Source organism: Astatotilapia calliptera, chromosome 7, assembly GCF_900246225.1.
Source record: "Astatotilapia calliptera chromosome 7, fAstCal1.2, whole genome shotgun sequence".
In the NCBI taxonomy this organism is placed as follows: domain Eukaryota; kingdom Metazoa; phylum Chordata; class Actinopteri; order Cichliformes; family Cichlidae; genus Astatotilapia; species Astatotilapia calliptera.
In genome coordinates, this window is record NC_039308.1 from 16582285 (window position 1) to 16595849 (window position 13565).

Below are 13565 nucleotides of genomic sequence, written 5' to 3' on the forward strand. Positions count from 1 at the left end.
AATTGCACTCCCTGGTGTTAGTTCTGAGTTCGGGTTCCTAGGTCTGCAGGGAGACGCTGAACAGGCTGCCTTTCTTGCTCTTTTTAAATTGACCTTATTGACTTCATCTCTCTCTTTCTTGTGATAAAGTGCTTTTGGCAGATCTCATTAAAGCTAGACTTTACATCTAAAAGAGGTATATAGCAGATCTCCTCAAGGCTTTGCATCTCTTTAGCAACACTGAAAAGTTGTTGAACTACTCAGAATTTTTAAAGTCCTTCCGTTTCTTTTCCTAACCTCTTCAGTCTTGATATTTAGAGAGTTCAGTGGTGACGCGAGCTCTAAGACGCCAAAAATAAAAATGCAGATGAAAGGCTAAATAAAAGTAAGGCTTGTAAGTTAACTCATTAGCAGAGTGAAAATGACTGTGATTGCTTAGTTTCCTCATTTTTGGGGTTGTTCTATGGATTATAATGGGTCCCAATTAGCACACCTCCTCTCTTTGATTTGGACTGAAAACTCTCATATATTATTGGAAGGATTTGTGTCTTCAGAGTGAAATCTCTTGAGAAGTATGGGATGGATTACCATGAAATTTACATATAAGTCTCCTGTAAAGTTAAATAACAGCAGCTTTGCCAATGCCAAATTCAAATCCAAGTCACATGTTTATTCCTGCACAGCAGTGTGGACTTTGAAAACCTGCAACTATTGTTTTCTTATTTTAGAAACGTATTTCTTTTTTCCCCATCAGTATACAGTAAATGCACATCTGAAGCTTTCATTTGATCATTTAGACGTGTGACAGTAGCTGACACAGTGCTCTGCCATCCATGAAGAAGCTCCAAGAATGGGATGACTGTGAGAGGAGCGTTTGAGAGAGGCACGCAAGAGCAGAGACCGCAAAAGGGATGGAAATATATTTCCTAACAGAGTGTTCAACAAAAGCAGGGCAACTTGGGACGTCCTTTCAAAAACTGTTAAAAATGGAAAGAAAACAAATACATTGAAAAAAGGAGTCTTTTCTTGAAGAGATACAGGAGGGCAATGTGCACTCAAGATTTAATATAGTATTTAACACCCACAGGTTAAAGAAAAATAAAGAAATAAGCAAACAAAAAAATACTGCATTAAAACAGTGGAAGCATATATGTTACCCTGGTCAAATATTTTCACAGCATCACTTTTACTGACTTTTTGCATGCCTTCTCCAGTTTATGCTGACAGTTTCACTGAGAAGAGACTGAGCTGTTTTGTATTTAAGGCAAAATTCTCAGTCTTCAGGTGACCTAAACGACAGGTAGCGATGATGTTTACTCTGCAGATATGCTTTTCTTAAATCCTGGTGATACTTTGCTCATGTACCAAGCTTATTTAGCTGCCACGTTGTCTCTCTTGTGTCTGTTTCTTTTACAGTATAGTTCTTGCTGTGCTTTGTTTTGACCTCCATATTGCTGAGTGGCGCAGTCCTCTCGGATCTCATTTTTAATCGGCTCAGTTGGACAGGCTGAAATCAGAGAAGCTGGTTTGTGAATTCCCTCTCGGTGCTTGCACTGAATAAATGTGTAAACCTAACTGCCTTGATGTGTGATGGTTCAGCGGAAGAGGACCCAAACACGGGACACCAGAGAGAGATAAAAATAGAAAATCCAATTCTTTACTGCCAGCCTTAGGCGTGAGATTTTTAAAATAAGAGCGTTAAATATGTATCTCTATTCTTCACAGAATATTTCTTATTTTCTGCAATAAAATCTCAATTTGTCTTTTTTGTTTCGTGACAGAGTGAAGTCAGTTCATTTTTTCTGGCACATTTTTGTAAGCCTCTGTAAGCCATCACAGAGGATTTTAAATAAGACAGTCAAGATGTGATCGAAGCGCAGACTTTCAGCTTTAATTGAAAATGGTATCGCAAAATTATCTCATTAACTGTTTAGGAATTACAGCCATTTTTATACACAGCTCACACATTTTCAAAGTTTCAAAAGTAAGGCGACAAACTGACATCCTTTTAAATATAAGGGTTACTTTTAATACTCGAACGAAGATCTTTTGCAGTCAAAGACGAAGAACTGTCTGATCGGGTTTGCAGCATTTGACTGAATTTGAGCAGAGACTACAGATGTGTACACTTCACAATTCCTTCTGATACTTCTATTAGCTGTGACATCATCAGTAGACACCAGCGAAATGGCGGTGATACATGCCACCATGTTTAACAGACGATGAGGTATGCTTTTGCAATACTTTTATCTTCCCATCACTCTAGTGCAAGTTAATATTGCATTTTTTTCAGAAATGTCGCCTTCCTCTTCTTCAGTGTAACCAGTTGAGTGCACCTTGATGCAAACCTTTAATATAGAAATTAAAACATCTCTTGGTTATGGACTTTGGCATTGCACATCTATCTACTTAACAGTATCCTTGAGTTGTGATGTTGTTTTTCTTAACCAAGGAAACAATTTTGCAGTCGTCTACTGTAGCTGTTTTCTGTGGTTTTCCCCACCTTTTGATGTTGCTGAGCTGGCCAGTGAATTAGCTTTGAGGATGTGAAAGATTGTAGATTAGGCCACACCTAGCATGTCTAAAGTTTATTTGGCTTTTTAAGCCCAATAATGGGCTGATTCACTTGTGTTAACAGTTCGACACTTTCCCTTTGGTATCTTGTACAGCGCTTTCTGCTTAATTTGTCATGGTATAATAAAAGGACAGGCCTTACCATCTATGACCCTTATCGTCTAAACTCTTGATAAGTCACCAGTCACATCTTGTACATCTGATTTAAAGGCTCTGCGTCTATCTGCAAAGGTATAATTACAAAAAATTGTGCCTCTGTCTAGCTGTAAACATTAAAGTACATGGACTCTGGAACTTGAATGTGGATGATGGGGAATGACAGTCAGGTCCCTGGTGTCCCTTAATGGCTAAAGTTCCCTCATATGAATAAAAGTGTCTAGTCTGCAGATGGCGGCACCCTGCACCTGTGATTTTGGCATATCATTGCCAAAACGCATACCAGATGTATCAGTGATAAAAATGCAAAAATATTCATGCTCAACATTTCATGCAAACGTTGAAATCCTGCTGTAGAGCTTCAAACATTCTCCTTAGAACCATTTTATCAAGTGCAGAACTTCTGTCTTACATTGCAGAGACAATGCAGATGACAAACAGTGGAGACATTTTCTCCATGTGTAGAATTGGATCAATGAACTCACCACACGCTACAACAGACTGCGAGCGTGCAATATTCTCAGCACATTTCTATTCCATTTGTTTTGCAATTTTCAAGTAGGGTCATGCTTTAAAATAGCTGTATTAGCTCATGAATGTCCTCTTTTTAGTTTCAAAGAGACATGAGGTACTTCCCAAAGTCTGACCTGCACAGTGTCCTCCTCAGTCATGCTAGTTACCACTACAGGATTGCTGCAAAAGCACCAAACTACAGTGAACCATCAGTAATACGGATGTTTAAGTTTACATCACCAAATGGTATGCATTATTATAACCTAAGCAAAGTGTAATAGCAGAATTCAGCTGTGGGGGAAGGGTGATTTTATTGGGTGGACCTGGACCTCTGAGCCCCGTCCATAATGTTGACACTGGTGTGGAACCAGTTTCAGATCAGATATATTGCTGTGTCACTTTGTGTGACTTTACATCATCCCGATCGGTTTCCTTGTCACACAAAAGTCTTTGTTTTGTTTTTACATTTTTGATTTGGATAGTTTTACAAAGTTTTGCAGAATTTCTTTTTCTCATTTTTTCATTACAAACTGAGAGGCAAACAGTGTTAAATTTGCATATCCGTGAAAAAAAGTAGTTAGCACATTTAGTAATGAAAAACACGATGGAGTTAGCTTGTTACTGCTGTTTTTCTGACCTCCTCGTTTTGGCTAGCTGCAGTGTTTGTGTAGGAAATAAGCCACTGCTGTGAGATGACAGCAACAAATAGGGCATACTAGATTAAAGGACTATCTCCACGAAATAAACAAGCGTGGACTTCCACAAAAAAGTGAGTCCAATTCACACCTCGTTTGCCTTGTTTTTCCTGTTTCTCTCACGCTTTCATTATTCGTGGTTAAATGTCGTGCCATCGCTGTTTGCACAGTATTTAACTACCTGCAGTGAAGTTCCTGCGGAGGTTTTTCACAGGCCTGGGAAATCAGGCATTCATAGTTTTCCCAGTGTGATGTTCATTCAGTCACCTGTTGTCTTTGTGATGATTTATAAAATGTGCAAAAAGGCTTAAAAAAAAGTCCTAATTTATCCATTTATGTTTTGTAAGTTGTGTTTCAGTATGAGTCAGGAGCTTATATAAGAAGTCAGGAAATATTAGTATTTAAAGCTGAACCTTCATCAGTGTACGGTTTGAGTTCTCGTTCAAACTCACTCTCATTTTTATTTTCAGCAGCACAAATGAAAATTCTGAGAAGAAATAAGAAACCTGATGATGATGATGTTAATGTAGTATTGCAAGATATTAGACTTAATATTGTGAGTGCTTTGATTCACTTAATCTGTGACCCACCCTGCTCTCGTGGCCTCTGCTGCTGTGGTGTGACAAAGGCTCCTTTTGCAATGAAACAAAGCGTCTTGTCTGCAGGACATGCTTTCTCATCCGTCCTCTGCCTTCCTAATTGTCTCCTATTTTTCTATATTGTGTGTTGCTCGAGAAAGCGATGAAGTCAGCATACGCCAAAAAGCTGATTGCCAGCAGAGGTGCATTGGAATCAGTCTTATTCATGATGATTTACTCATCTATCTAGCCTGCGCTCACAGTGCCCTTGACTGTCCAGGCCAGAGTACAGTTTGTCTCAGCATCTTAACTCCTCTCTCACCCTCGCTATCTCTGTCTTTCATGCACAGCAGGGCTTTTGAAATGCACTCCAGCAGAGCTCACATTTCAAGATTTTATGCATTTGCAGTGACACACTGTCCTCTCACGTATTAGCAAAATTTGATTGGTGGATTTGATTGATTTTTATTTCAGACGCTGCTGTCACCGAGGAAGCATTGGGGATCTGTGCCTGGGCATGACATGCAGCAATCATGTCAACCAGTCAAACAAACTGGACTTCGCACTCAATCAGTCACTCTTGGGTACCGTACAGGTGGCCTAGTATGAGTACAAACTAAAATGCTGCTTCAGCAACAGAAAACAACCCCCTTCCTTTTTCACCTCAAGCCTTGTGTGTACTTTGGTGCCTTCATTTCCCTTTATCTCTCTCTCCCTCTCATGTGACTCTTTTTTGTTTGTTTGTTTTTTAATGTGGGAAGGTTGCAGATATTCTAGTAAAATTCTTAAAATGTCAGAATATAATTTTTCAAGCAATATAATTGTGTCAGTGGAGGTGGGAAGTAATGAAGTACAACACTTTGCTGCTGAACTTTTTACTTTTACTCCCCACATTTTCTACTTTTTCACACAAATACCTGTACTTCCTACTCCTTACATCTTCAGGCTTGTTACTTTTGGTTTTGGTTATTATTTCTGGTCAGTGCAAGCCTTCAAATATCAAACCAATTTAAGTCTAAACAGAGACACATGAAAGGCAGTCCTGTTTGTGTATTAATCGCCAGGGCATGTAGCTTAAAAACAGATGAAACCTCATGCCATAGTCAGGGGCCTTGTTACTGGCTAAAGGTCCAGCAGCTGTATTTCACAGGGAGAGAACAGAACGAGAGCTAACTTCACTCAGAGATGGAGAAAGATAAGAAAGACAGGGCAGGAGAGGAAGAAGAGAGGTTAGATTTAAAGATAAGAACGGCTCAGTAGGATTTGATAAACTGGAAATGTAAAGGTTAGATGTTCATGTTTTTAAATCAGAGATTGGGTCTGTACATGTGACATTATGTTTTTTATATTGTGAAACATGCTGCAAAACAAACTAAGGTACACTAACTGTGTTATTTAAAGCTTGTATGAAATGCAATGCATGGTGCACAGTGGCTGTGGTTCTTATGGTTGGAGTTAGGTTACATGAAGTGTAGCAGAGATTAATATAGCACACATCAGCTGATCATAGCCTTTATATCAACAAAGTCTCTCTGGAGCTCTTAATAGCAATTATTGTGAGTTGTTTCCCCGTGTTGAGTCACTACAACCGATTTCAGGGTTCCCCCAAATGCTGAATCCCACTTTAACCTCGTTCCCACTCATCTTGCTGTTTAGAGGTAAAGTCACTCCCTACAATGTCGGCAACAGAAAAGAGAGATAATGTTTTCCCGTCTTTTCTTTGCTTGTGTTCTACTTCAGTGATTCAAGCTGATTACAATAAGAATTAAAAATTAGGAATACAAACTTTATTTTAGTCTCTCTACTAATATTATTTTATTATTGCATTAATATAGCACAAGTTCGTTTTTGACTTTCTTTGAGTATATTTCAAAGTACCATCTGTGTGTCGGTATAAATGTGCTGTTTATATGCATTTTACTTAAGATGCATATACAGATTAACCCTGTTCCTTAAAAGGCACTCCAAACTGTGACCAGCAGTAGTAGGGATTATAATGCAAAGAAATTAGACTAGAAAGTTTTTTTCCCCTAAATTTGTTTTCAATTTTTCTGTAGTTACTAACAACAAGTATGTAAAGTGTTAGTTTATGAAGTTCACAGACATCAAGTTGTACATTTCCACATTAATGTACATTTGCAGAAGCAGCATAAAGGCCAGACATCTGAGCCCTTAAGTTTTACAACTGGTATTCTGGAGCGTTGGTGTCAGAACCACTGCTACCCTGAGCCTGACAGCTCAGTGAATTGACAAAGATTTTATTTTCTGGCCTGAAGCACCGACAGTTTGAGGGTTACATGCTGCACAGCAGCAGCCATTTCTCAGACATATGCCAACACATTTGAAATATGGGACACTGATACTTCAGAAGTGCGAGTGCTACTAAAGGACAGTGTGAGAAATAAGAATAGGGAAGACAGCCAGTCTAAGGGCCATTGTAAGCTCTTCTCACTTGCTTATTCGTCAAACAGTCAACAGACAATAAAACCATCACCTTGAATGTTTCAGCAGGTTGTGACAACAAGGTTAAACATTTCATTTTAGGTGGCAAAAGCATTGCCACTTAAGGATCTAGGACAACTAGAGTGTGTAGCTTCATATTTAACACACTGTAATGTGTCATTCAGTGGGCATCACTGGGCGTTTACCTTTATAGAGATAATAAAGATGGTAATGTTGCATCTTTTGCAGATGTTACACCTGTGCAGGGATCCGTGAGGTTGTTAGGATACGATGACGTGTGAACAGACAAGTTTTATTGTTTTCTGTGAACAATCTCTGGCCCAGTACTTAAAAAATATATATAGGGGGACTAATAATTATGTCCTCATCTGTACATCCATAAATACAGTCATTCATTTTCTGTATGAGAATACACCACTGAGACATGTCAGCCTTCCTGCTCCTACACTTTTAAAATATCCATTATGGGTATTAGTGCTTGACATCAGGGGGTGCACAGCAGCAGAGACTGCAGCCCCAGGTGGAGACGAGTGGCTGTGTAACCCAGCAGCCAACTGATGTTCTACATTTATGACACTAATAATTATTTCAATAAACTAGTATTTACTAGAGAAATTCTCTATACTGTGGTGAAATCCCCAAAAAGTATTAAGGTATGAAAAAGGGCCCTGCTAAAGTCAGAAACCCTATACAGCATAAACTTTGCATGCTTAAAATCAATACTGATTCTGTATCATTTATGCCATATACAAGTAATAAGCTCTGTTATAAGAACATTATTAGTATTTTATCCCTGCTGTCATTAGGGATGCTTCTTTGTGACCCAGCACTAATTTGATTTCCTCTTTAGGTAGATTTCATTATTGCTGACATGAACTGGCTGCTCCTGTGTTCATGAAGTTGTACATTGTTAGTAGATTCTTTTGGACCGGCCACTCCTCTCAGCGCTTTTTGTCTTTTTTCTTTTTTTTACGGTAAATTTGCTCTGCTCAGCAAATAAGTCACTCTCACAAACTCACACAGCCGGTGTGTCGTAGTCTTACATAGGAGTAGTGCCTAGACACCTCACTGAACTATTTCATGTGCAGAATTTTAGCATGCTCTTTCTCTGTAATGCATCTGTGAACCTGTTAATTTGACCGGTTAATTTTTTTCATTTATTTTTAAATATTTGTGTTGGATTTTGTACCCAACAGATTTTTTACCTTCTTAAATATATATATAAATATTTTGCCCTCAAAACTGTAGTGTAGCAGTATATGGGCTGTTTCAGTTTTGACCTGTCATTAGCATCACTCACCTCCACCGTACATCTTGATCCAACTCGTTTCTTCTTAACTACAATCCAACATGTGGACTTCAGAGTGTTGAAGATACGTTTATTTCAGCATTTATTTCGGTTGGTCACTCTTCATCATCTCTGGTAAGAATTGCTAAGGATTAGAAATAATGTTGAATAAAATGAGTACCAGTATGCTAATTCTGAATGTTAATGTAGAACTTATAGTATACCCACATGACCATAGGTGGTTTAGTTTGTTTGCCATTTGTTAATTAAGGTATCTCGATGAAATATGTTCGATACATTTATATGGAAGCCCGTTTCCGCCACTAAAAAAAAAAGGATCCATAACTCAAAATTCCGAGTTACTTTCTCGAAATTTCGAGTTACTTTCTCGAAATTTCGACATATTAACTCGAAATTTCGATTTATTAACTCAAAATTTTGAGAAAAGTAACTCGAAATTTCAAGTTAGCGCTGCCAATCAGTAATCTACGTGAATGACGTCATTTCCTCGTTACCTGGAAGCTGAAGCCGTCAGCTACAAATGCTACAGCTAAGCTACCGGTATTACATCCAGCCGTGAATGCACAGATTGCTGAGTGTTTTCAGCCTGGCTTCACAAATGATGAAATCCCTGTGTTATTAGCTGAATCACATGGTGTTACTATCAGCAAACGTATTCGCGAAAGCGCCAATTTGTTGGGATCCGTTTTTGAGTGCGCGTTCCTCTGCGCCATATGCTTCCAGGTAACAAGAAAGTGACCTCATTCACATATGTTTTTGATTGGCAGAGCTAACTCAAAATTTCGAGAAAATAACTCGAAATTTCGAGTTAGGATACTAGCTTTTTTGTTTTTATTTAGTGGCGGAAACGGGCTTCCATACATTTAGAACATATATTCGTAAGAATTGTTACTTCTTGCTAACCCTATCTGCTTTTGTAGGTTGCTTAACAGTTAAAAGAACTTCTGTTGCTGTAGCGGTTTAGCTATTAAGTGACTATTTCTAAAGCAAAATTCTTACGACTAAAGAAAATACAAAACTCTTTTGCGGTATTCTTGCCTTGGTGCTTTCAGTTTTTATCCTTTCTTCATGTACTTGCAATCAGTGAATTGGAGTCCTTCAATTTTATGGAGGTTACTAACTTCTAGTACATATCGGACGAAATTCAATAAAACATCTGCAAGATTTGAACACGTTTTCACAAATATTGCAATAGCAAAATACCAGATTGAACCTGGTCTCACAGACTTTTTATGTGACTTACTAGACTTGTCTGAACAGTAAACAGTTTTAGTCCGTTTTTGGTCTTAATCTTTTTATTTTGTTAATTTTATTCATTGTATATTTTATTGCTTATTTTATTGTTTATTCTTTTAAATATTAAAACATTTTACTCATGTTTTAATATTTAATATATATTCATTATTTTCATCTTTTCTTTTTTCATTGTATGTATTTATTTTATTCTTATTTTTATATATATTTCTTTGCTTAATGTATGGTTTCTAACTGTCATCTCTGTTTTGTTTTTTTTTATTACTGGAAAGCACTTTGGTCAACGATGTTGTTTTTAAAGTGCCCTCTAAATAAAGTTGGATTGGATTGGATTGAATGCACGCAGTTACATTAAAGCATAGACACAAAAACATTTGAGTGTGCATGCCTGTGGTGTATTTTTGTGAGTTGCTTAGCTCACAAAAAGACATGTATTTAAAGAATATTCCAAAAAAGCAGTACCATGATAACAAATGAAGGATGCCCACTCTAACGCTGTCTCTGTTGTTTGTGGTAGTCTCTCCTCTGAGTTTATCACAGGCTAATCCATGAAAACAGTGTCAGTCTCATTAATTGCTTACAATAAACAGATAATAAGCAAATCCATTTTATGAGCTACTTTGCTTAAATTCACAGTTTAAGAAGTAAGTTTAATAATCCGAGTCACTTCCTAGTGTTTACTAAACCATCTATGGACACCATATACTTTCTTTTACAGTGTTGCCTCTTTAATTAACAACAGGACTATCAAAATGATTGCCATGCTAATAAATCCTTATGTACTGTATCAATCACTTAATGTACCCTGACTGAATGGATTATTTTCATGGATTGATGTGGCCAGTAGTGATACGTCTTCTGTGGTATTGGGTTTTTGTGTAGCTAGTATCTCAACTTATGTTACCTACGTTAAGTTGAGATACTACGGACTTACGTTACGGATGTTATTACTGGTCTATCCCTTTTTTCCTATCAAGTGATGTAAACAGATATCACAGTATGAACAGAAATACACAGAGTTGTCAAGTCATGTCAAGTCTGTGCAAGTTAAACAAACTCCAAAAACCCCCAAAACATGAGGTGTTCTGTCAGGCTTTTTCCACGGGGATTGTATCGAGCAATGCTTTGCTAACCATTTTTGCAAAAGATGATGAAACATGAGTAAAACTTCAGAGAAACAACTGGCCCTAGAAGAGAAATCAGGTCATGTACAAGAGATGGTAGGCTGTGTAAAGAATGACTGGCAGAGATCCCTGGGCACCAGCCAGGGGGAAGGTAATCGACAATTGTATCCGCAAAACAAAAGACATTTAGAAAAGGAAATATTAGGGCAATAAAGACGTAGAAGCCTCAAGGACCCAATGGAAATCTAAGAAGCTGAAAATTTAAACAGGAGTCAGTGTTACAGCTGGGACGACAGTGTCGAGATGACGTGGGCAAATAGAGACGGTTTTCAGCAAACTGAGTCAGATTCAGGAGTTACATTCAAGGCGATAAAGACAAACTTCAGCTGTCGTTCTTTGTCTCTGATCTTAAAAATACACACACACACACCAGCCCATCTATAAGATCATAGCGTGGTAGTGATGTCGGTGGAATGTATGTGGCACCATGTATTCATTCCTTTATCTAATGGTTGGCTGTTGAAATTGAAATCTGATTTTACACAGACCCATTCTCTATTAAAACATATAAAGCATTAGCATAAATTAAAAGATTTGTTTCGTTTTCACTAAATATTCAACTATTAAGAGGTGAAGTGAAAAGATGAGCCGTCTGCTGATCAAAGAGTTTGCTCTCATTCATTTTTTTATAGATCTCTGGGTTCAGCTCAGACTAGCAAAACACAGTGTTGCTCTGTTTTAATTTAATTGGGTAGGTTAATTTGAATATTCATTAATGTCTATAATAAACCCTGGTGTTAAAAGTGCTCAGTTTTGCCTTGAATAGTGGCATCTTTTGTCAGTTCCAAACTTATTTGTCTGTTTCTAATCACAAAAAAGGGAAGTGCACTATTTGTTTTGATGAACTACAGCCCTGTTTCCAGAAAAAAGTTGGGTTATGGTAAAAATTGTCTGTAAAGGTAACACAGCAAAAGTGAGGAACCATATTTTTCTTTGAAACATAAGAAAATTTGAGATCTAATACCAGTAAGCTAGCTTATCTGGTTTTAAATTCAGAGGTGTGTGAAGGCCCACAGATTACAGCCATTTGTTTTAGCATTCATCTTTGTACTCAAACACTAGTTATTTCAGTTTTTGTCTTTTGTTGCTTGTTTTTTATTTTCTTGCTTATTATGTTTAATCCAGTATATGTGTCGATCACTTATTATAATCATGAGTGAGTCTTTAGGTAAAATGACAACTTGTTGCTTTTTCAAGTTTGTAAAAAAATGAAACAAACCTTCAGACTTGCGTCTCAGACAGTGTTGTGTCCCACAAATGATCTCATGTTGCCTCTTTACATCTATCTTCTAAATTAAAGCTATCTTGCGACTGCAGTTATCAGTTGTATGTGGAAGCTCGGTTGACTCGGAGCTATTGGTTTTCATACTTTGTCATTTTCATGGGTATGTTTATATCCCATTAACAGAGGCTTTTTTAGCTCTTTGCACATACACATTGTGGATAAACCTGAGCTGTCTGGCTCGAGGCTGAAGGGTGACTAGCTTGCTTGCTACTCCTGACTCTGCTTTAGTTCTGATCTGTAATTCCTGACGTGTGAAAGCAGAGTAAACGTTAGCAAGTGAACAATCAAATTACTCTAACGTGATTTCTTATCTTTAAAGATATGTTCTGCTATAATTACCTATTATTAGAAAGAGAGACTTTTAAACATGATAGCAACAAAACTCAGACTGTAAAGAAGTAACATCATTACCTAGCCTATCAACTCTAACAGGTGCAGAAATCAGCTTGGTGGACCAGATGGACCAAGTTGAACTAGTATTTTTATTTCCCTGTATACAGTATACTGACTGTTAAGTCTGTTACACATTGCTCAAGACTTCTAATTCAGCTGTGATGGTTTTTTTTTATATTATATGAATACATTTTAATTTTAATTAAGGTGTAGGATTGTTTTTCTGAGCTTACAGAACACCCCTGCTACTAACTTATGACAGTGCTTTAGATTACGATTTATTACCTTAGATTAAAGTGTACACAAAGCAATGTATTAAAAATTAGCTCAAACGTAACCATCTATAGCCATAATAATAACCTAAATAACACTGATGGGGAATCATTTTCTGGAGAATGAGAACCTTTACATTTGATATTTAAAGTTTGCTAGTAATACACAGGAGTCATGTGTTTTCGTAGTGTAGTGTTGCTACTTTTACTAAGGGAACAGTTCTTGAAAAGTCCTCCACCATTGCTCATTGTCATCTAATGGTAAATATTTGATGGTAAGCATGGAGGTAATAACCTTTTTCAGCCAGGCCAGGAAGGAGTGCAGAAAATACTCAAAACTGTCAGGACATATAAAAGACTAGAAGTCATTTATCACATAATCATAAATCTGGACGTTTTGTCTCATCATTAGTGCGTTAAATGTGTGTAGTCAGGGGATGTCTTCTCTCATTAGCGCTCTACAAAAGTCACTGCATGGAACTTATATATATATAGTAAATGTGTGTTTTTTAAAAAAAATTCCTGTAAACCAATTAAACCATTAAAACCATCTGGTAAAACTGTGTATTTCCCTTTCACCCATAACAGCGCTGGCTGGGTGGGATATGAGTACAGGAGCTCTGGGGAAGTCTGGCACCAGGACATTGGCAGTGGATCCTTCGGGTCCTGTGGGATACAAGTGAAGCCTCGATGGATTAATCTTTTACCAGCACATCCCACGGATACTTGATTGGAATGGGAAGTTGGCAATGCGTTGATGAGAGTGCTTCTACTGTGGGAGCCCACAGCAATAACCTTTTGGTGGGTGGTCAGAAACAGAAATGCCATAAGCCAGTGTGTCCCAACATAACATTGTGTTGCAACCAGATGATCAGTAGTATTCAATGTCGTGGCCTATGTATTATTTTAC